This window comes from Colobus angolensis, unplaced genomic scaffold, assembly GCF_000951035.1.
Source record: "Colobus angolensis palliatus isolate OR3802 unplaced genomic scaffold, Cang.pa_1.0 Scaffold12, whole genome shotgun sequence".
Lineage (NCBI taxonomy): Eukaryota > Metazoa > Chordata > Mammalia > Primates > Cercopithecidae > Colobus > Colobus angolensis.
Window position 1 is genome coordinate 4,157,079 of NW_012113141.1, and position 22,675 is coordinate 4,179,753.

At 54.8% G+C, this 22,675-nt stretch overlaps 1 long non-coding RNA gene across 1 annotated transcript; it reads left to right on the top strand.

Moving 5' to 3' along the window:
• Nucleotides 1-13,022: 13,022 nt before the first annotated feature.
• Nucleotides 13,023-17,997, top strand: LOC105501576. Its single transcript, XR_001000212.1, has 2 exons — nt 13,023-13,113; nt 17,638-17,997. It is a non-coding gene; the product is annotated as an uncharacterized LOC105501576 (long non-coding RNA).
• Nucleotides 17,998-22,675: the final 4,678 nt, after the last annotated feature.

Below are 22,675 nucleotides of genomic sequence, written 5' to 3' on the forward strand. Positions count from 1 at the left end.
ACTGTCAGAGAGGGCACTGGCACAGTGCTGCGGGGACCAGCCTCTGCTCACAGTCAGCTCCCTGGATGCTGTCCACCTGCCCGTCCACCTGTCTGACTCCCCTCTCAGGACAGGCTGGGCTCTGAGGATGCAGAGACTACCGCCACTGTCCTCACGTTCTCTTGGGCTCTATTTCTGTCCTTCCAGGTCCCAGCCACCCGGCTTCTCTGCAAGGCCTTTGCAGAGTCTGGTGTGGAGCCAGATGGAACCCATAGCTCCTGCCTGCTCTGGGGGCCCTGCCCTTGGCTCAGCCTCTGTGGTGCACTCTGCGTGGGCTCATGCACTCCGCTCACCACCCCTCAACTGGACCAAGGTAGCCAGAGGGTTGCCTGGGTGGCTCAGTGTCCCTGGGAGCATTGGCAGTGAGCCTTCACCAGGGTAGTCACGTGCCTAAGCAGGACTGGGCGGGGTTGAGGCGGGGGTGCAGAGAAAGGAAATGGGGAGTCTGGGGCTGGATTCTGAGGCACTGAAAATCAGCCAGGGAAGAGGAGAGATCATTTTAGCACGTGGAGACATCATCCGTCTCTCTCCTCACCTTGGAAAACATGAGGCTCTGAATCCAGAAGTCCAGCTCTGGGACGCTTCCAGAGACCAGCTGGCCTCGCCTCCTGCTGGATGCTGGATGTGGAAACTGAGTCCCAGAGATGGTTAGCAAGCAACACAAGGGTTGTCCAGCCCCTGTCTGAGCGTGGTCCCTGCCTCCTCCAGGCTGGCATCCGCCTCTGGCTCTTGGGCTTCGTGAGGCACTTTCTGTCCCTCAGGGTCCCCAGCAGACCATCTGCAGTGATGCAGGCCCAGTCTGGAAGACGTGGCCTCACCCACCCTCTTCACTAGGAAGAAGATTCACGAGGCAGGTGAGTTGGTTTAAAGGAACCTGCAGTCTTTTTATCACCTTGATGGCTACAATGGATTTTGTTTCAGGGAGTATCTGTAAGACTTTAATTAAATCAGGAACTCAGGCCCGGCCAGCTTCCCTGCTGCTTATCAGCTTCTTAAGGCCGTGATTCATTACCCAGGATTATTTTTTTTCATCCCTGAAATAATCTTTAAAGGCCTTCTATCAGGGAGATTAAAGCCATAAGTCATATACGCCCACGTGGATGCTTTGTTTTCTCTGCACATGGGCGGTGTAGAGCCACCCAGAGGACTGGGCCAAGGTGCTACCCCAGCCTCCTGGGCTCCTGCTGGGCCCTCTGCTGCTAGGACCAGGAGTCAGGGGAGTATCTGGTTGGCATGGCTCTCTGGCTGGGCAGAGGGTGGGCCATCATTGTCGGGGCTGAGGTAGCCTAGGCAGGTGGGGAGTGGGTGAGAATGGAACTCCCTGCTTTATGATTTTTCTCCTTTCATTTAACAAATGTTCATTGGCCCCCGAGCCACTTCCTGTTCTGGGTGCTGGGCAGAGCAAGACAGATGACATGGCTTTTGGGGATACAGACAAGTAAGTGAGCGATGACACCACATTTATTTCTCACTCTGCCTCCAAGCCTCTTTATCCCTTTGCCTTGGCTCTCTCTCCCTCTGTCTTTCTCTCAAATCACAGAAGCAAGGCTTTCTTTTCCAATGGGTGGCAGGATTGCTTTGGAGGTAGTGGCTTTTGATCTCATGTTGAATTATTCACTGTGAATCTCCCTTGAGCCAGTTTCAGGGGCAGGATGGTCTCAGTCTGGATCGCCAAGCCCTTAAGAATTAATAAAGCCTCCAGTTCAGCCTCTAATGGGGACAAAGGTAACTGGGGATTTAGAGAGAGGAGGGTGGGCTGCCTGGAGGAGGTGGCCATGGGGACTTGGAGGTTGGACTGCCAAGAACTTGAACCAAGAGCATGACCCCTTCTCCGGTTGCAGAAGGAGCCAAGTGGATCCTAAACCCTTGGGCTCAAGTGCCTGCCTCGCCTCTTTTTGAGGTAAAATATGTGCTGCTGAGGTTCAGCCCTTGATAGGCCCTCCCATGTGTTGGAGCCCTGTGCCCACTGTCCATTAAGTTGCTAGTCACATGGCCAGAGTCACACGGCCAGGGTCCATGGCTTCGGCAATGTTACTGTATTTGTGCAATGTTGTTTTGAGTCAGTTGCTGGCGGGGTCAGTGGACTGCCGCTGATTGTGGCTGCTGTGTGTGCGGAGGGGAGCAGGAAATGGAGCGGGGGAAAGCCTCCTATGAAGTCCCAGGGGACTCAAGAGTCCCACTGCACCTGCTAGACAGTGGGGCAGGAGTAGCCCCAGGCGCTTGCTTGCATGAGCTGATCTTTGAGGAAAGTGTGTATGGGAAGAAGAAATCTCAAGCATGGTTGTGGGTCGACAGAGATAGGGTGAGGGGTCTAGGGAGCTGGGGATCTGAGATGAGAGTCGGCCCCTTCCCCCCAGCTCAAGGCTGCATCAGACTCCGTACTCCAGCATGTGACTTTCCTTCCTTTCCTTGAATGTGTCTTGTCTTCTTTCCCTGCCAGGTCTCTGCGCATCTCTTTCTACCGCCACGTCACCTGGGGTCATCTGTCCGTCTCAGTGTGCCACACTGCCAGCTGAGGTCAGACCCCTGGAGTGGCTTTGTGCCATGACTTTGTGGGGCCAGGCTGCCTTTGTGGTTGTCAGTCCCATGAGACTTGGACTGTGGCTGTTGGTTCATGGCTGTGCCCCTCTACCTGGCACAGAGCAGACCCTCAAAGAGTGTTTGCCAAAGGAAAAGATGAGCCGAGGGAGGTGCGGTCACACTGGAGGGCCTTTGGAGACAGGAGACATTGGGGTCCCTGCTTTAGGTCCCTGGTGGTCCAGCATGGCTGGACCCAGGGAGAGAAGCATCTCCCAGCCCACTTCTCTCCAGAACACAGAGGGCCTCATGATGCACAGAGGACTGAAGGGTTGACCTGGGAAGGGATCAGACCTGGAACCCCCTGCTCCTTTCTCATGAGGCTACACATGAGGCCTGGGCATAAGCACATAAGAGAGGTCCCTCCCTTACCCTCCCTGGGCCCCCCACATCTTTCTGGGGTGGGACGGGGGCTGCAATGAAGCCGGTGGAGACGGTGCAGCCCGTGATCTGGGGGTGGATACTCTGTGACCTCCTTTATCCCACACTGGCCAGGTTGGAAGACATTTATATTTATATTGATTTGTGTCACCCACGATGACTTCACTTTCCAAAACAAAACTGAAATACATGCAGAATTGTTCCAATCGAGGCCATGCTGATTTTCTATAACATCTGCTCCCAATACTGTGTTGCACGGTGTGTGTGTGTGTGTGTGTGTGAGGAGCCTCGGGATTTTATTAGACAGTGATTGAGTTTTGGGGAGCTGTGGGCTAACCTGCAGTTCATCTAGGAGTTGGGGGGGAAAACCGACCATGGAGAGGCAATTAACTGGCGATTCTCCAGAGGCAAAGCCTCTGTCATCCCAGCCCCTCTCACCCGCGCCCAGGCTGCCTCCGTATTCCAGGCTGTGTGTGCGCTGCTTCCGACAGCCTCCCAGCAATCTTGGCGGGTAGTTGCCACTCTCCCATTTGACAGATGAAGGAACAGAGACCCCAGGGTGCCTCATTCATTCATTCATGCATGCATCCATTCATCAAAAACTTTATTTGGATCCACTGTTTGCTGGGCCAATGCTTGGAAGCAAGGGAGCTGGGCTAGAACTCAGCCCCATTGGGAACTGAGCTGGTGCCCTGCCCTGTCACAGGCCTTTCCTCTCCCTGCAATGCTGCCGCCCAGAAATGGGCACCTCAGAGGCGCCTGATAAAAACCCGGGGACTGACCAAGTTAACAAGCCAAGGAGATGGCAGTGCAGGTAGATGGGGCCTGGATGGCTGGGCTGGACCAGGGCTGGGAGGTACAGGCACTGGGGTCTGGCCCTTGGGATGCTTAGAATCAGCCCTGTGCTGGTCCCAGCCCTGTGCCACCTCCTTTGCAGGCTCCCCTCCCACTAAATCCTGCTGGAAAATGGAAAACCTTAACAGTCCTTTATCTTCCTGCCTCCCCTGAGCCCTCGATTGCCCCCAATTGTCGTCGCAGCAGCCCAACCCCCTCGGTCCCTGCCTTGGATACAGCACGTTGAGGTTCTCAAGACTGTTTTTGTCTTGTGTTAGATCAACATAGCAGGAGCGGCGGCAGCAAGGGTGATGAGATAGTAAGACTGCTTATGTGTTAGGCTCCGTTTCCTAGCCACGATCTCAGTCTACCCAAGGACCATAGGAAGGGAGTGCTTTGATCATTGCACCCATTTTCAGCAGAGGAGACTGAGCAATGACTTTCTCTTCCCCGCAAAACGTGGCCACAGCAGACACCACTTTGGCTTAATAGCCGGGGCAGGAGAGCTGAAGGCAACAGAGGCTTAGAGCTGAGAGGAAAGAACAGATATTTGGAGCCCAGTGTTGGCACTGAACCCTCAACTGCTCAGAGCCTTGGTTTCCTTGCCTGAGCAATGGGCCAATGAGTGCTCCCTCTTCATGTAGCTTTTGCGAGGTTAATGAGATAGTGTGTGGAAAGCCCCAGGCTCAATGCTGGCACAGAGCAGGTGGCGACAAAAGGCACCAACGAGGAGGAGAGTGGAACAGAGAAGGCGAGACAATGATTCTCTTTCTCTATAAGACAAGCCAAAAATCAGTTCCCGGTCCTGCCTTTCCAGCCCCGGAGGGAAGGGAGACCCGAGGCACCAGGTGCTAAACCAGGAGTCCTGGGGGTTGGGCTGTGTGGCCTCAGGCCAGATCATCTCCCTGAGCCTCAATTTCTTCCTTAATGAAACAGGACAGGCTGAGCCTCATTGTCCACCTCTTTAGGGCATCCCAGTGGCTCGAACAATGTCAGATAGGAAAGTTCTCTGAGAAGTTCTTGACATTGCTCAAATGGGAGGGCAACTGGCTTTTCCAGCACTACGAATAATTTACTCTGTTCTACCTCTCAAGTGATGAAAAAGAAACTTCTGCAAGAGGATGCTTCCAGTCTGAAATGATTCATCCCCTCTATGAGATTCCTGTGGCTTCCTGACACACCAGCGCACCTGCCTCCTGACACACCATTGCACCTGCCTCCTGACACACCATCTCACCTGCCTTCTGACACATCTCAGCTGCCTCCTGACACACCAGCGCACCTGCCTCCTGACACCATCTCACCTGCCTCCTGACACACCATCTCACCTGCCTCCTGACACACCAGTGCACCTGCCTCCTGACACACCATCTCACCTGCCTCCTGACACACCAGCGCACCTGCCTCCTGACACACCAGCGCACCTGCCTCCTGACACACCATCTCACCTGCCTCCTGACACACCAGCGCACCTGCCTCCTGACACACCAGCGCACCTGCCTCCTGACACACCGTCACACCTGCCTCCTGACACACCATCGCACCTGCCTCCTGAGCTGCCGGGCCTCGTTGGTCTTGCATTGTCCTTTGCTGTTTGAGACCCTGGGGTCCAGCGCTTTGGCTCCCAGAGGTCACAGTGTTACCGGCTTGTTGGGTGGCTGCTCCCACCTCAGAGCCTCCTTTCTCAAATGGCTGGGATTGTCTGCAGGATCCAGCGTGATGGTGTACAGACACGGTGGCTGGTATGCAGCTCACAGGAGGTGCATAAGACATGTCAGGCCACTCTTCCTTAACTCCTCCACCCAGTGCCTTCCCCTCCTTCCACATCAGCTTCCTCATCTATAGAATAAGGAATTTAGAACTTGAACGACGGCAAAGTGTGAGGCTATACTTGGGGCTGCCTCAAATTCTCTAAGGCCAATGGCAGCCATCACTCATCAGCCTGAAGCAGCTACAGAATCCTTAACCCAGGACCCAGAGAGCCTCAACCCAACAGTTCATGGAGGGCTGGAACTTCTAAGGCGTGGATTTCTAGGGTCTGAAACAGTTTTGAGGTGGGATGTTCAAGGATTCCATGTGGGGGAGAGGATCTCAAGCTTGCTGGAAGGAGGAAGAAGAGTGGGAGAAGGAAGAAAATGATAATTCCCCATGTGTATAAGCCTTGTGGTTTCCAGAGCATCCTCACCTCAAGGGAGCCCTGTGATACAGGAGGGCCTGCCTGGCAGGGAGGTGAGAGATGGGGCTGAGAGGCCCAGGCCTTGCCTCTGCACCTTGTGACCCTTCCCCAACTCAGGGCCCCAGACGGGCTCCAATACCTGTCATGGCCACCATCCTTTACTGAGGGCCTACTGTGCACTCAGCCCAGAGCCAGGCATGCCCATCTCTGATCTCACCACTCCTCACAGCCACCTGCACCCCCATCTTACAGACAGGCAAGCAGAGGCTGAATTGCCATGACTTGGTCATCAAAGGCTGTACAGCTAGATGGGAGCTGAGTGGGTGAGCTCCCATCTGTTCCTGCTGGATTTGCCCAGGCCATTAGCCAGGTCCCCGACATCAAATGAATTCTATAATTTGTAAACGCAGCCGAGTGGCTTTTACAGAGGAATGTCGGGAAGTGATAAAAAACACCTCTGATAGATTTATGGAGCAGCTGAATGCCAGCAGCTTGCCTCTCTCCTGCTAGCTCCAGGAGCCACGTGAGGCTGGAGCGGAGGCCCGAGCAGGCTTTTGTGGCTGACAGCCAGGCCTTTCATCGGCTTTTACAAGACAGGTTTACAGCACAGAGGAGATGGGGGCACAGGGTGGGAGGAGGGAGCTGCCTCCATCTGGGGCTCCGGCAGAATAGATGACAGATCAGCCCCTGAAGCCTAGGGGGTGAACAGCCCTTGCCCTCCCCCAGGGTTCCATACCCTCCCTGCCAATGCCTGGGGCCTCAAGGGCTGGGGGCATCTTGGGGTGGGGCTAGGAACCTCAGTCCTGACACATGGTGTGACCTGGGACCCTCGGTTTCCTTTTCTGGGCCTCAGTTTCCCCATCTCTAGTGCAAGGGGGTTGAACTAGCGCAGTGGTCCTCAACTCCCACCGAGCATCAGAATACACGCCCAGCAGGCCTGCCCAGCAGGGATCTGATTCAGGAGCTCTGTGGGGTGGGGCCTGGTGAGGGGTCTGCTGTGACTCTGATGGACCTGCTGGGGCTGATAACCACTTCCATAGAGGGAGGAGCTCCAAGACCCGTGGGCCAGTTGACTGGTGAGTTCAGGGGGCTGTGGTGCTGTCTGGGGTCCCATTCCTTTCCTGAAACCCACCTGCTGGGAACAGAGTCACCTGGGCCCAGGAATGGTGGAGGGAAGGGAGACATGTCCAGCCCCCAGGCCTGAAGGTGGCAGCTGCACTCAGGATGCTCTCTCCATCCCCACCACCCTCCAGGCTCAGCATCAGCTGATGTCAGCTGGGAGTGTGTGGAGCAGCACTGGGGACCAGGGACCCCCCTGTGTGCCTCCTTTTCCACATTACTGTGTTTAATCCACTGCCAAATCCTTCAGAGTCCCCCTTCTAGATACATTTAGGATCCATACTGTGCTCCATCACTCCTGCCACACCCTTCTCCAAGCCACCACCATGGCTTCTCCTGGATGCCAGCAGTAGCCTCCCCAGTAGTCCCTACCTCCTGAGGTGGCCTGTTTCCCCTACAGTGGCCAGAATGAGCATCTGCAGACACAAACCAGCCCCTGTGGCTCCCCCAAAGGCTGCTGCTGCACTCAGGATGCTCTCTTCCTGCCCTGCCCTCCAAGGCCCCGCTCTGCTCCCTCTCAGGAAGGGGTGGCTGGGTCCTGATGGAATTCACAGACAGAGCTCCGGAAGGCATGGAGTAGGGGAGGGGGTGAAGGCAGCAGGGTGACAGTGGGGCTGTGATGTCCCCTGGTGTCCCCTCTCTGCTCATCACCAGCTTATCAAGGCTGGAAATCACTCGCTAGAAAAGACAAGCCCGAGGTGCCCCAGGGGTGTGATCACAGCCTTCCAGGAACTAAAGGGTAGTGGCCGAGAAGAGGGGCAGACACTTGTGTTCCGGGAGCTCTCAGAGCAAGAGGAAGAAGGAAGGCAGGGGGAGAAGGGGAAGGAAAAAGTGACTGAAGAAAGGCCACTGTCAGCCTGCTGTAAGAATTTTCTAGCCCTTTGAGATGGTCCCTAATGGAACAGGCTGCCTGGTGTGGTGGGGAGCTACCAGGAGCTGTGGGCGTTGGAGCAGAGGCCAGGGACAATGAGCTGAGAGACATGGTGATGAAGTTGATGGTCTCTAAGACCCCCCCAGCTCTTTGATTCCACCTTGACCTCATCATATATGGAAGCCATTGGGAGGGCCACCAGGAGGTTAAAGAGTAGGGTGACCAACTGTCTCAGTTTGCCTGGCACTAAAGGTTTTTCAGGGGTGTGGGACATTTCGTGCTAAAGCCAGGAAAGTCTTGGGCAAATGGGAATAAGTCGGTTACCCTATGAAAACACGTCTTGTGGGAATGCGCCCCTCCCAAGCTAGCATGGCTCTGGCCCACACACTGAACTCCAAGGCTGGCAGAAATGCCCTGGACCCTCCCTGCCTCCACTCTGTCTCTCCCCTTTCTGTTCTAAAGCCAGGAATAATGGAGCCTGTCTCACTGGGAGGGGCAGACACGGAGACCCCTGGGCCAGCAATGCTTGCTAATGACAAGCCAGGCCACCTAGAGGCCCTCTCACTTGCCTTCCCTGGGCCTCTGTTTCTCGTTCTGTGAAGTGAGACCGTGTGGGATGGGCGACTGGAGAGGGTGCTCCCATGGGTACCTGTCAGTCTGACAAAGGGCCCCAGTCTCACCTCTTTATTCGCTGGCCCGAGGCCACCTTGCCAGCCTCTTTCCTGCTGCGCATGGGTGTGTGGGGAGAGGGAAAGTGGCAGTTCCCTCCCTCTTCCTCCAGCAGGCAGGCTGGGGAGCAAGGGGCCTACTCATGCCAGTTTCCTGTGTGTTGCCTGCCTCAGCTGTCTCTCTGGCCCCAGCCAGGCACCCTTTGTCACTCCCACCCAGCTTCTGTGCCTGGGCAAGGAAGGGTAGAGGGCTGGCAGGAGGGGTGGACTCAGGCGAGAGCCTCTGCCTGCTCATGGCCTATGGAGGGCACACACAGAGCTGCACCTTCAGTCCTCAGTCCTCAGAGCGTGGCTGAATGAGGGTCCCAAAGTTCACCATAGCTGAGCTTCAGCCCTGGTGCTGCCTATAACCAGCAGAGCCTGGGGTGTGGAGCAGATGGCACAGGGCAGGGGTAGCCTCAGTCTAGGAGCCAGGAAGCTGGGGCCCCATGCTGATCCCCCACTAACCTGGGCAGGCCGGTGATGAGCCTCGGTGTCATTCCTGCCAATTGCTATGGCTCGGGCAGCATGGATACAGGCGCCGACTCTTACCATGAAACCTGCTCACAGGGCTAGTTGGTGCCCAGCTCTCCAGGAGCCGTACTCCCAGCTTCGCTCTTCCTCACATGCCCCCTGAGCCATCTACAGATTCCCTCATGGTTGCCATGCCCGAGTATGCACACTTGCACACACACATGTGCACGCACACCTTCCAACAGCCTACATCTTCAGACTCCCCATCTTCACACAGCCCCTGCCTCTACCCCCCACATACACACCTTCATATGCCCCTCACACCTTCACATGCTCACACGCTCACGTGTACCCCCAGCCCCAGAACTACCTGGGAGGGAAGGCGATGGAGTGACAGCAGGAGATCATATGTGAAGAAGAAAAATTGCTGGAGAGGTTTGCGTGGGGGCACCGGCATGATTGGCAGAGGGAGGGGCCAGCAGGGCACCCAGGCCCTCCCTGTACTTGAGGAGTCCTGAGCTGATGGCTCGGTCCAGGCCCCAGGCTCTGATCTCCCTCTGTCCAGCCCTTCAGGGTGCCGGTCACCTGACAGTGCCTGAAAGGTCACCTGGCCCCGTGCCCCTACCACAGCCTGGTTCCAGGCAGCGGCTCGGTTCTCACCACTCCACATCCCGGATGCCGAGCTTTAGGCCTCCTTAAAATGCAGGAGGAAATGAAGTGGGGAGAGCAAAGGTGACTGGCCCAAGGTCGTGTAGAAACCAGGAAGGAAACTAGATCTCCCCAGAGAGGCTGTGAGATGCACTAGAAACAGCAGAGCCTCCTTCAGGAGACGGGACTGTGCCGGCCCCACCCGATCCTCTCCGCCCTTGGCCTCAGCCACCCTCCCTGAACCTCAGTGTCCTTCTTTGTCAACCGTGGAGGCTGGCCAGGCCACCCCTCCCAGGCTTTTTCCCTGCCCCAACATGCCAGACAGATCTGCAGCCTCACTCCAAGCCATGACTGGGCCTCAACTGCCCGGACTCCTGTGTGCACTTGGGTGTGAGGTGGGAGGGGCTCCTGGGACAGGAGACCGGATTCTGGGCCTCAGTAGCTAACCCTAATGGGCCCCGGCGCTGGGCCATGAGCCCAAGAAGACCCGTGTAGCATGGCCTTCCAGATTGCTGGTGTCTCAGGCTGCCAGTTTCCTGAGCTCTCTCATCCCACAGAGGGCCCTAGGGCAGTGGAGGGAGGAAAGCCCGAGGGTTCTGTGTTTGTGTAGGAGCCCACAGGAGGAAGGGCATTCATCTGTTTGCACTGGAACCCTTTACTCAGTCATTCCAGAGGTTCATCCAGGTGGCCTTAAGATAATGAGGTTTACTGGGAGGAGAGATGGAGCCAGGAGCCAGGCAGCTCCTCCCTACCGCCTCTCTGCCTCCTTCCTGCCCTGCCTTCGGGGCCTCTGACTCTGCTTCTGCTTGTCTGCTCCGTCCTCCACCCTCCTCCTCTGGCCTCTTGCTCTAGCTTTTCTTTTTGTAGAGATGGGGTCTCACTGTGTTGCCCAGGCTGGCCTTGAACTCCTGTTCTTAAGTGATCTTCCCACCTCAGCCTCCCAAAGTGCTGGGATTACAGGCATAAGCCACTGTGCCCGGCCCTCTTCCTCTAGTTCTGTCCATAGCCCTAACTGATGGCAGAGCCCTTGGTGCCAGTCCACATGATGGGCCTGGCTGCCCATGGAGGGTCATTTCCCCATCCAATCAGTGCCATCTGGCAGATGTGGGCAGGACCATCACAGCTAGAACAGGACATGTCACCCCGAATGACATGGCAGTACATGGGGATGGTGTGCAAGGCTTCCTGGAAGAGGAGAAGTTGGGACTTGATCTTGAATGAGAAGCAGGATTTTAAAGTGTGCTGAATGTTCTGTTCGTAGCTCAGGGAATGCTAGAAATGTGGGCTGAAGAATGATCCACCTAGAGAAGTCTCAGAAGCCATGGGGTGAATGGATCAGAGCGAACACGGGGAGAGGAGGAGGAGGAGAGGAGGAGGAGGGATTTGCAGGCCAAGGGTGCAAATCTGTAGGTTTGCATTGCAGGAGAAGCTCAGGGGCGAGAGCCACTGGGACTGGGACCAGAGTTGGAGCAGGGCTGGAATGGGGCTGTGTGTCCCAGAACCAAGGGGAGTGCGTGGCAGCTATGAGAGAGTCCAGAGTGAAAATTGGGAGGCTGATGGTGACCCTGGTGAGAGCAGCTTCTATGCTGTGGTGGGGCATCGCCTGACTGCAGGGGTGAGGGTGTAGACACAGCAGGCATAGGCCTCTTTGGATGTTCGTGAGTGAGAAAGGGCCCCGACACCTGAATGCTTTGCATGCCCAAGGTGAGCAGTGAGAACAGTGAGTGGCGATGCTCATGCCTGCCTCTCTGGGGGAACCCTTTGGGGTTGGCATGGTCTGGATAGAACCAGAGGGAGGGTGGTGGGAGAGAGGGTGGAATGCCCTAGGCCAGGGTATGGGAGGCTGCCCTCCTAGGAGCTAGACACCCCTGTCTTGGCTCTCTACTCTCTCTCTGGGTGACCACAGGTTGCTTCCGTCTTTGATCCCATTTCCTTATCTGTAAACTGGGATAATGATTCTGCTCTGCCCCTGCCTCCCATGGTCATGGGGAATGAAATGAAGAGTCATGGTTTAGCCCAAGTGCCTATTTGTTGATGGGTGGGGCTGGGGAGGGAAAGGAATGACCACGGCTTCATCGTTCACTAGCACTGAAGGCAAGGGGTTGACCTGGGTGCCCATCCAATGCAGGCTCAGGGCTCCTTCCTCAAGGAAGCTGCAGAACAGAGATGACCCTGCATAGCTGCTGGGAGAAGGTGGGTCTTGAGTGAGTCTGGCCCCAAGAGGCAGGGTCTTGGCGGAGTGGCCCGTTGGCTTTGCTAGGCCTGGGCTCCGTAGGTTGACCTGCCCTTGCACAGCATCTCCCCTTTAACTAGGAGCCTTAGCTGGAAGGAGGCTGTGGCTGATGGGAGAGTTTCTGGCATCCTCAGGTGGGCAGGTGAGTGAGAGGTAAAGTCCTGGGTGAGGCCCTACTGAGAGATCCCAAATTGATCTGAGGATCCAGCAGCCCATTTCACAGGAGGCTCCTATTGCCCTGCTTCCAGAAAACTAGGGACAGTGTGGGAAGCTGAAGGATGGTTGCTGCAGTTTGGGGTGTTGGGAGAGTCTCATGGATGGCTGCGTAAAACAGGGGCATGTTTTGAGTCCCAGGCCCTTGCTTTCTACGGGGTGTTTGGGGGGGGCTTCTGTCTATCGTCTATGAGGACTGCCCACTGCCTCCATTCCAACTGGAAGTGGGTGGGGCCCTCGCCCAGCAAGAACCAGAGGGAGGAGGAGAGACAGCTTCTGTTGAGGTCTGGGCACTCGTTTGGGGGTTATATCTCCCCGGCAGCCAGGAACAGTTGATACCTCAGACCTTGGTCCCTCATGGCCTCTCTGTACCCTCAAAGTTGCCCATGCCCCCAGGTTTTTCACCTGCTTCCTGGGCTCCCAGCACCTCTTGCTGGACCTGTGGACAGGAGCAGGTTGGGATCAGACTCAGAGGCCTTGGCTCACTTTGGTGTTGTGCTGAGGGGCTGGGGTCCCTGTTTGCCAACCCCCGCACTCCCGCTCCACCAAACCAGTTTATGAAACTGCAGAACCACAGTAAACTCCTTCCCCTGGCAAGCCAAGGTGGTTGGGTGGGGTTGGGGTGACAATATGTTTCCAGGGGCCCCAGGGTTCTCTCTTCACAATTACCCTGCTAGAGGCAGCCTCTGATGATCCAGTCTGGGCATGTCACCAGGCTGAGAGGGACGGCCCACCCAAGAGAAGCCACAACAGGTCCCCAAAGAATTTCTGCAGGCTGGGACACCTGAGTGAAATGAAGAAATGAGATTCAACAGAGAGAAATGTGAAGTCTGCCAGCTAGGTATGAAGGGCCAGTGGCTCAACTTGAGGGAAGTTTGTGCAAAATCTACTTGGGAACGTTTGTTGACTTCACACGAACTGACACTGTGAGCAGCCGCCAAAGCCCTGTACAGGTTTGAGTTGCATTAACTGTTGACATCGGTCTGGCTGTGCATAGACCACAGCCCAAGTGAGGAACCCTACCCTTGGATAAATGTTGGTGAATTGCCCTGTGTCTTTTGGAGAGGAGTGGGTGGTGCCTGGGCTGCAGGGTCAGGCCAGGGCAGGACTTGGAAGGAACATGATGGAATTCTCAAGGATCTGAAGGTCTATCTGGGGGAAGGAGAATTCCACTTGCTCCAGGTGATTGCTGAAGGCAGAGCTAGCTCCTGAGGGTGGGGAGGGCCAAAAGGTAATTTTCAGCTCAAACGAAGAGAAGTTTCTAGGTTACCACTCTCCCCCAGTGGCTGCTGGAGGCACAGGGGCAGAAGTGAGTGTCTCAGCACCAGCAGCAGGGTGAGTAAGGGATGGTGTGTTGTCACGTGTCTTGCACATCCTAGGTAACCAAAGGACATTTAGTCCAAGGGATTCCTAAGAAAGGGATGACTGAGCCCTGCACCTGGGGGCTGACAGTATTGTCTGGGAGACTTGACTCAGATGAAACACACAGAGGAAACGGCAATCAGTGGCAGATTGGTTCCACCTTTCTGGAAGAAGTTGGTCTCAGTTAAAGCTGCCCTGCAGTGAGCAGCAGCCTGTCCTTGCAGGAGTGCGACTGAGACCAGATAACCTTGGGCTGGAAAAGGGATTCCAGTTTCGGGCATGAGGAGGGGGTTGGATGTGAACAGACGACCTCTGCGGTTCCTTTGAGTCCAGAGTTCCTTGGCAGAGAAAAACACCCGCAGAACTCTGAGCGGCACACAAGGTTACGGAGGACGGAGCAGAGATCCGAATATAGCTGGCGGGAGGAAGGAGGCAGCGGGCTAGGAGAAAGTAGGTCCTTGGAACAAATGAGGTGGGGCATGAAATTAACGAGGCTGGAAAAGGGCTGAGCTCAGGGACTCCTTTTTAAAGACTGTCTTTTAGCAAGAAAAATGAGGAAAAGAAATTTGGGCAGTGGAGATATAATGGAGATTGTAAATGCAGCTGTGGACAGCTGGACCGTTGGCTGGAGAGAGGGTCCTCTTGGAGAACAAGGAAGAGATGTAGATCCATGGGTCTGGGGTGACTCCAGCGTGGCATGCAGGGCGGACAGGAGTTGGCTGCTGTCATCAACTGCCCACACCTTGAAGGCTACTGTGTTCCAGCCCTTGAGGTGGGCCATTCGGTCCCCCTACTGTCATGCACTCTGCTGTGACCTGCTTTTTTTCTCCTTTTTGCCTTTCTGTGTTTCACCCCAGTCACTCAGCTGAGTTACTACCTCTCCAAGAAACCTTCTCCCATGGGCTCATAGCCCATACCCAGTTCCGCGCTGAGCATCTGGGGGCCATTCCACCCACTTGGCACTGGGATGGACACACTCTTAGGAGCTCAAGCAGCCTGTCTGTGCAATGGGGCAGGGCCTGTGCACCAGGCTTGGTCAGCAGGGTGGATGGAGGACGTAGGATGGACAGTTATTTGCCCCCATGGTACTGGCCCTCTGGAAATTTAGAATCCCTAGAAGCCCCCGCCATGTCCTGCTTCTTATCTGCGATGTAGGGGTGGAGATGGAGGGGCTTAAAAGGGTCCCTAGTGGCTTTCCCTTCCCTGGCCAGTAACCCAGGCTGCCTGCTCCCTCCTTCCAGCCCTGCCAGCTGGCCAAGCTTATCCTGTGGCCGTGTCCAGGTGACAAGGCCCTGGAAGAGGCCCAGCCAGCTGGACTCCTGCGGAGCTGTCACCAGAGCCCCAGAACGTGAGGGCTGGAAGGAAGCACAGAGGCAGCAGGGCCCCTTCTCTGGGGAAGACAACCAGGGACACTGGGAACCTGAAACCAGAGCCATTTCACACCTTGCCTATTAATTGCCAGATTGATTTTGGATCTGAGTCTCCAGGAGGACCCAAAAATCAATCCCCTCCACTCCGTGCTTCTCTGGGCTCAGGAGTTATTCTTAAAGCTGCAGCTGTCCTGGCTGTTGTGGCTGAATCCTCCTGTCCAAGAGCAGGCTGTGGGTTCCAAAGCATGCTCAGGGCTGGGCAGTGGCTGGTGGCTTTATTCCAGATCCACTGATCCTGTGTAGGAAGACTCTTACCGTGAAGGGGAGCCATGGGGTGTGATTGGAGGGGTGTTAAGAAGGCTCTCATTCTCAAAGCTCCCTCCTACCAAGATGCCCAATATCCGTAATTCCACTGTTAGGAAGTATTTCTTTGGATACATTTAGGTCAACAGTCCCAGCTTCCAAAACATGGAGGCCCAGGAGAAGGAACACAGATTAGGGCTGCACCATTGCAGTTCCTTGTGAGTGGAGGCACTGGAGGCCTCGGGGTATCAGAAGAGCTCCGTGTGAGGGGTGAGGAGCAGGAGGCAGATGTCAGGGCATGGGGGAGGGGAAGTAGAAGTTGAAGACCACCCCAAGAGGAGGCTGTGGAGGGGTGGTGAGCAAAGGAACAGTAGGTACCCCCAAGGCACTTCCCATTTGGGGGGCTGCTTTGGGGCTGTGGTGCTGGGAGACTGGCTGTGTGGCAGGTGAGAGAAGATGAAGGAACTCCCATTGCCTGGGTACCTTCTGTGCCTCCAGCCCTGAGCCAAGCACAATGGCAGTCTGATGTCACCACCACCCTGTGGGAAGGGCTCCCACAGCCTCGTTTCGTAGATGAGACACTGAGGTGCATGAGGCTGGGCGACCTGCCCAAGGTCACACAGCTGCTCCTGCGGCATGGGGGCTGGAGCTCGGGTCCCTCCACCTCTTCATGCCGTGATTTCACTGCCTCCCGCCTCCTCTGCAGAAGGGGCCAGGGGTTGAGGAGGTTTCTAAGAAGTTGGGAGAGCCGGATGGAGGGGGGCACAATGGAAGGGGTACCTGAGGTCAAGCATGCTATGATTTCAAGAACCTGAGGCAGGAAGTTCTATGACCTGCTGATGTTAGAAGCTGGGGACAGCCCTTGGGCTTCCGTTCCTCAGCCTTCCTGACATCCTGCCCTGGTGCAGAGCCCCCACACATGGGAAGGCCTGGTGGGCAGGTCTCCTGCGGCCTCAGCCCAGTGGCTACTGCCTGCTACTCCATCACGGCTGTGGAGATGTGGGCTTTAGGCAGGGTCACTGCAAGTCAGCCTGTGTACTTGGGGACATGGGGACATCATTGCTCATCCCCTGCCCACATGGACCCAATTACTGATGCAGCACTGCGTGTTCCCACAGTCACCAACAAGGGCCTCTTTCCTGGTAGCATCACAGATGGACAGAGAGGTCCTGGGCCTTCCTCCATCCCCCGCCCACAAGCCCATTACGCTAATTTCAGGTGTGTCTCCACTTTGCTAGGTTGGAGGGTGGAGTGTGTGTGTGGGTTGGGGGGTGGCGGGGAGTGAATGAGGCAGCAACTGTAAGCTATTTGGTGCAGTTACAGGGAACAACTCTCATCTTTGCCCAGCCCGTGAGCCCCTTGATTTGGGGCCATGTCTGTTTTCCAATAACTGACCCCGAGGGCCTGGCATGGATGTGGGTACTCAGTGCATGTTTGCTGAGTGACTGAATGGCTGAGTGAGTGAATTAGGCATCTCTTGGTGGCCATCTCAGTCCTCGCCCAGCCACAGCTGTGCTGTGTGGCTTTTGGTGAGTTGCTAGATGTCTCTGTGTGCAGATGCCTGGAAATAGTGCCAACTGGGAAGAATGGCTAATGACAGGCAAGTGCCGAGGGGAGAGTGTGGGCAGGAGGGCCCTGCAGTTTGTGGAAGGTGCCCGCAGTAGAAACTGCTGGGGACACTGGGGCCTCTCTCTTTCTCCCAGGGCAAGGCTAACGTGGGTTGCAGCACAGTGTAGTCCTGAGGGGGAGGAAGGGGCTGTCCTAGACTTGGTTGGGGTTGGGAGCATGTGGACTTGCATTGGAACTGAAGGGTGACAGGGAGGGCTGGGTCAGGGTTTGGCCAGGGGTTGAGGTCAGGGGCTGGCTCAGGAAATGGCTGGGGGCTCATGTGGATCCTGAATGAAGAAGTTGGTCAGGCCTGGGCACAGCTGGGGTTGGCTTCAGGACCTCACCTCAGGGCTGGACCACAGGTCTCTCCAGCCTGGGGCCAGTGCAGATTCTGTCCAATAGGAGCACTGGGAATGGCTTACCGTCCTGGCCTCATTTGCTCTGAGCACACCAGCTGAGTGGGTGGATACCCAGTGCTTTCTGAGGATGATGGCCTTGAAGAAGTCCTCCTGTCCCCAAGGTGTCCTTGGGGAAGCTCAGGGATGCCCAGGGACCCAGGAGCCATTTCACCCTGTCTGTGTGTTGTCAGGGGAAGAACAGAATTGCCCAGCTAGCACTGACTGGCAGCTGGAAGGTGGTGTCATCAGCATTTCCCACACATGCATGGCACTGTATAGTTTATGACCCCTTTCCTACCCTGCGTCTTCTCATCCTTTCCACAGCCCTGAGAAGCAGGCATGACAAGAGAGGATACCTGTGTTACAGACGAGGAAAACAGAGGCCCCAGGAGGAAGCTTGCCTAATGCCACTCAGGAGTTAGAGGCAAAGATGGGAAAGGCCCTGGGTCCCCAGATTGCCCCTCTGGAACTGCACATGCGGGCACCTGGCTGTCCTGCCCGGATGCCATCCCCAGGCTAGGCTGACACTCACGCCCATGCCCTGCTGCCCACTGACACCCCGCAGAGCTTAACACCCTGCTGAGCCTGCCCTGCAGCCCTTGCCAAGTCTGTCCAAGTGGCCTCAGTCATTGGCAAGTCACATTGCTGACATCACAACTGCATAAAATTAATTTATTTAGTTAAGGGAGGTGTTAATTAAGAGTTCTCGTTTATTGTGTCTTTGCAGACAGCTCTCAGGGGCTTCTGAGTTGTCATTGCTGGTGACAGCAAAAGCTAATGGCATCACAAGTTATTAATAGGATGGTGTAAGAGGCGGAGGGGCAGGAGCTGAGGCTGTGGGGGATAGGAGAAGAGGAAGCTGGGGGAGGGGAGAGGATGGTCCCCTACTTTCTTCTCACCAAGTTGGGCTCCCCTCTGCAAGTTGATCCAATCACAGGCATTTTCTGGGGGATCTGGGGTTTTCTGCCAAGCCCCGTGATGCTCAGGATTTTGTGAGCCCTGAAGGAAGTGTCCCCAGGCCAGTGCCCACCCACTCCTGCTGCTGCCCCCATTCCCACAGTTCCTGGCGTTTGCCCTGAAGAGTGTTGACTCTCACATAAGGAGCTCATTCTTTGCTTGTTTTGTCTCCTCACTTACCCTGACCCTGAATATCTTGGGTTGCATCTAATGACTGGTTTAGCTCTGCCTCCCCAAAGCTTAGCATAGAGCTTAGAGCTTCATGGGGGGGCAACAGATATTTGCAAAGGAAATGAGGGGTTCTCTGCCCTCCAGGTGGTCTCTGGATCTGGCCTTCTTGCTGAGAGACCTTGGGGTCGTGGGTGGGGATGGTGGGAGAGAGAGGGCAGGTGGTTCCAGCCTCTCTCAGTGTCTTCAGTCTTGCAGCCCTGGAGATTCACAACCTGGGGAGTGGATAGACCTTTGCTGATGAAGGTGGGGTGTGTGCAGGTATGGGCAGCCAGGTGTGGGGCAGGCTTGCTAGGGTAGGGTAGTGAATGGGGAGTCTTCAGTGAAACTCTGCACAAGGACCCACCATGGGGAAGAGGGAAGAAGAGATTTTAAACTATTTTTAGCTAAACAATGATGGCTGCAAATCAGCCACTTGGTGCAGTGGAACAAACACAGCCAAGGAACTCAGACCTGCAGGCCTGTCCCTGACAGTCTCTGTGACTTTGGGAAGATAATTGCTCTCTGGGCCTTGGCTTCCCATCTGTGAAATGGAGAACTGGGCTGAAATTGACACATTTCAATGCCCAGTGTGTTCCACACCTCCCATGTCCTGCACATCTTACCTTTCAGTAGATGTGCCAGCCCCTTCATGGTTATCATCTCAAATGCCTACAGCTTCCCTGTGGGGGAGATAGTCTATCATCCCCTATTACAGTTGGGTAAACTGAGGTTCAGAAGAGAAAACAGAGGCCATTTAATTTGCTCAAGAACCCATAGTCAGTGGAATTTAAACTCAGGTTGGTGCTCTGTCCAGAATATCAGCTTATCTCCACTGATCACCTGGGGTGGGGCTGGTACAGGGGAGACCCTGCATTAGATGCGGGCTCGCTGACCAGGGCAGACAGAGCTGAGAGAAAGGAGGAGAACCGAGCACCTATTGGATTCAACGGGCCCAACCGCTGAGCTCCTGGGGCATGGGGGGCCAGGTATAAGACCATTATGGGACTAAACACACCCTGCACCATGAGTTCTAGCAGCCGCCTGCCCCAACTGCCTCCTGCCTGCCCTTCCTCCTCTCATCTCAGAGACACCGTCATTCATTCAGGACACATTTGTTAGGGAGCTGGTCTGACAGCTGGGAGATGAATCAGACTGTCCCCTGCCCTCAAGGGGCTCACCACTGGGTAGGAGAGGTGGCCCTAGGAACAGTAAGCCCCACGGTGGGTCACTGGGATGGAGATAGCACATGCACCCGCCCAAGGAGCGAGGGAGCGGGCGGCAAGTTCAGGTCAGCTGGGGCTCCCTGGCAGGAATGATTACCTTTTACTGAGGGAGGCTGGCCAGGAAATGAATTCCTAAAGGAAGTAACCATCGAGCTGAGTCTTGAAAGGTGAGTAATATTCACCAAGTGGAGGGGATGGGGTTGTGGGGTGGGCCTTCAGGTAGGGGAGTGGTGTGAGCAGAGTCTTGCAAGTGTGGGAAGAGGGGTATTCAGAGGTGAGGTGGGCGAGGGCCAGAGCATGCGGGCCATTGCACACCAACTTAGAGTCTGAACTTCATCCGGTGGCCTCCCCGGGGATGCTGCTGAGAGTGGGAAGAGGGAGATTTAGTTTGGGTTCCGCCAGAAGCCAATCCTGAGATGTGTGTTTAAGTGCGGGAAACACTGTAGGGACAGCAGGAAGGCAGCAGGGGCACTACCGAGCCAGCTCCCATGGTGGGTGAGTAGAGCCCGGTCCTGCTGGGGAACCTGAGAGCTGGCACAGCACATGGCCCACCCAAGGAGCGAGGGAGCAGGGGGATTTATGTAGCAAGTCTCACCAGCCATTGCTTGAAGGCTGCTCCCAGGAGGCATCCCTGACATTTCTGGCCTCTCTTCAGTAGAGAGGACCCAGCAGTCAAAGTCCTCAGGCAAATAAATAAAGATGTTGTCAGTTGGCAGTTGGGCCAGTGTGCCCTGAAATGGGAAGGATGAGGGGATACAGGTGGAGAACCAACAGTGTCTGCTACAGTGGCTGAGCTGGGAGAAAGTCCCAGAAAGGAGAGTAGAGCGCTGCTCAGCTTCTGCCAAGTCTAGGTGGATGGACTCTGAGGTCTGCTGCTGATGGAAGAACTGCCTCCAACTGCACCTTCGCCAAGGCCTCAGTCTGGGGGCCAGACCTCAAGACAGGAGGGTGCAAAGAATTTGGTCCTAAGCTCCAGCACTTGAGAAATACAGGTCTGAGCTCAAGTGCTGATTACCACTTTCAAGCTGCGTCCTTGAGCAAGTTACTTAATATCCTTTAACTTCAGACTTCTCTGAAAAAGGGGAGATAATACTACCCATGCTGTGGGACTGTTGTGATCAATAAATGAAATGATGTCTGTAAAGTATTTAGTCCAGTGCCTTGAATACATCATGTGCCCAATGAATGTTTATTTTTGTTATGATTTTATTATTCCAATGACAGGTAAAAAAGGGAGAAGAAAGATGCAGGCTTGTAGAAAAAACTGTCAATTTACCAGCCCAGAGTAATTTTCAGTGACCCACTTTGTCGTTAGGAGTTAAACAGGCGGCCGGGTGTGGTTGCTCACACCTGTAATCTCAGCACTTTGGGAGGCTGAAGCGGGAGGATCACCTGAGGTCAAGAGTTCAATACCATCCTGATCACATAGTAAAACCCTGTCTCTACTGAATACACAAAAATTAGCCAGGTGTGATGGTGCATGCCTCTGGTCCCAGTTTCTCAGGAGGCTGAGGCAGGAGGATTGCTTGAATCCAGGAGTTGGAGATTGCAGTGAGCTGAGATCATGCCACTGCACTCTAGCCTGGGCAACAGAGCGAGACTGCCTCAAGAAAATAATATAATGTAATATAAAATAAAATAAAGAGAAAAATGGAGTGGGCAGTTCCTGGCCAATAAGGCCATTCCTGGGGCTTGGAGGTGTTATACAGGCTCATGTAGCATTTCTGGACTTTGTGAGCATAAATTGAACCTGCAGCAAGTGACTTTATATGTCTCTGCTCATAGGCACTGGTTGTGACAGTCATTTCTTTGTCTATGACACCCGTATCCCCAAGAACTCAAGATCGGCTTCAGACATTATCTAGTGATTATTGTATGATCTCAAGACTATCCTTGAAATAGTCTCTGAAGATATGGAGCAGAGGAAGGAACACTGGACAAGGAGTCTGGGGTCTTATTTAATTTTTATTTTATTTTTTTTTGTAGAGACAGTGTCTTGCTATGTTGCAAGGAGTCTGGAATCTTATTTAATTTTATTAATTTTATTTTTTTATACAGATAGTGTCTTGCTATGTTGCCCAGGCTGGTCTTGAACTCCTGGCCTCAAGTGATCCTCATGCCTTGGCCTCCGAAAGTGTTGGGATTATAGGCATGAACCACCATACCTGGCCAAGGAATCTGAATTCTAATTCGGGCTCTAAAATGAATGTCAAATTCCTTGTCTAAATGTGGGGATAAAACCACATCTTGGTCTCTTCCTAGGGCTGTCATGAGGATCAAATAAGATCATGAAAAAAAAGATCATGAATGTGGAACTACTTTGAAAACTACAAATTACCATCCAGAGTTGGGTCTAGAGGCAGGTGACTTGATTCCTGTGCCCTGGGGACTTCCAAAGGGCCTAAGAAATCATGGCCACTGGAGAAGCCTTACATGTCATCATGCCACTCTAAGGATGGCTCAGGCTTGGCCTCTGGTACAGGCAGCCTGGGAAGAAGAAAGAGTGCCTGGGGAACCTCGGACCTTGGGAGGAATGCCTAAAGTTCTTGCTCAGGGACATCAGTGGGGGATGCTCTTAGCTGGTCCCTGGGGATGGAGGAAAGGCAGAGGAGGATGAGATTGGCAGTTATTAAACCAGGAAATGAGGTGGTTACCTGAGAAGCATTCTGACCAGTTTGGGGCAGTTTTTCTCATTTCCCTATGGATGCAGGAACATTTCGGGATGTGGCTTAAGGGCCTCCTGTCCACACTCAGTTAGTGAAGTCCAGGGAAGCTGATTCTGGCCCAGGTGGCAAGACCAGTGGTCTCTCAGAGGTCATGTGGCTTTCTTTTCTTCCTGGCCATAGACTGACCTGCTCTCTAGCCCTTCATCTCAGTCAGACTGAATGCAACTCCACCCCATCTCAATGGTCAGCCTTGGTGTCCTGCAATGTGAAGTCGTTGTGTGCTGAAGAGGTTGTGAGTCTGGGGCT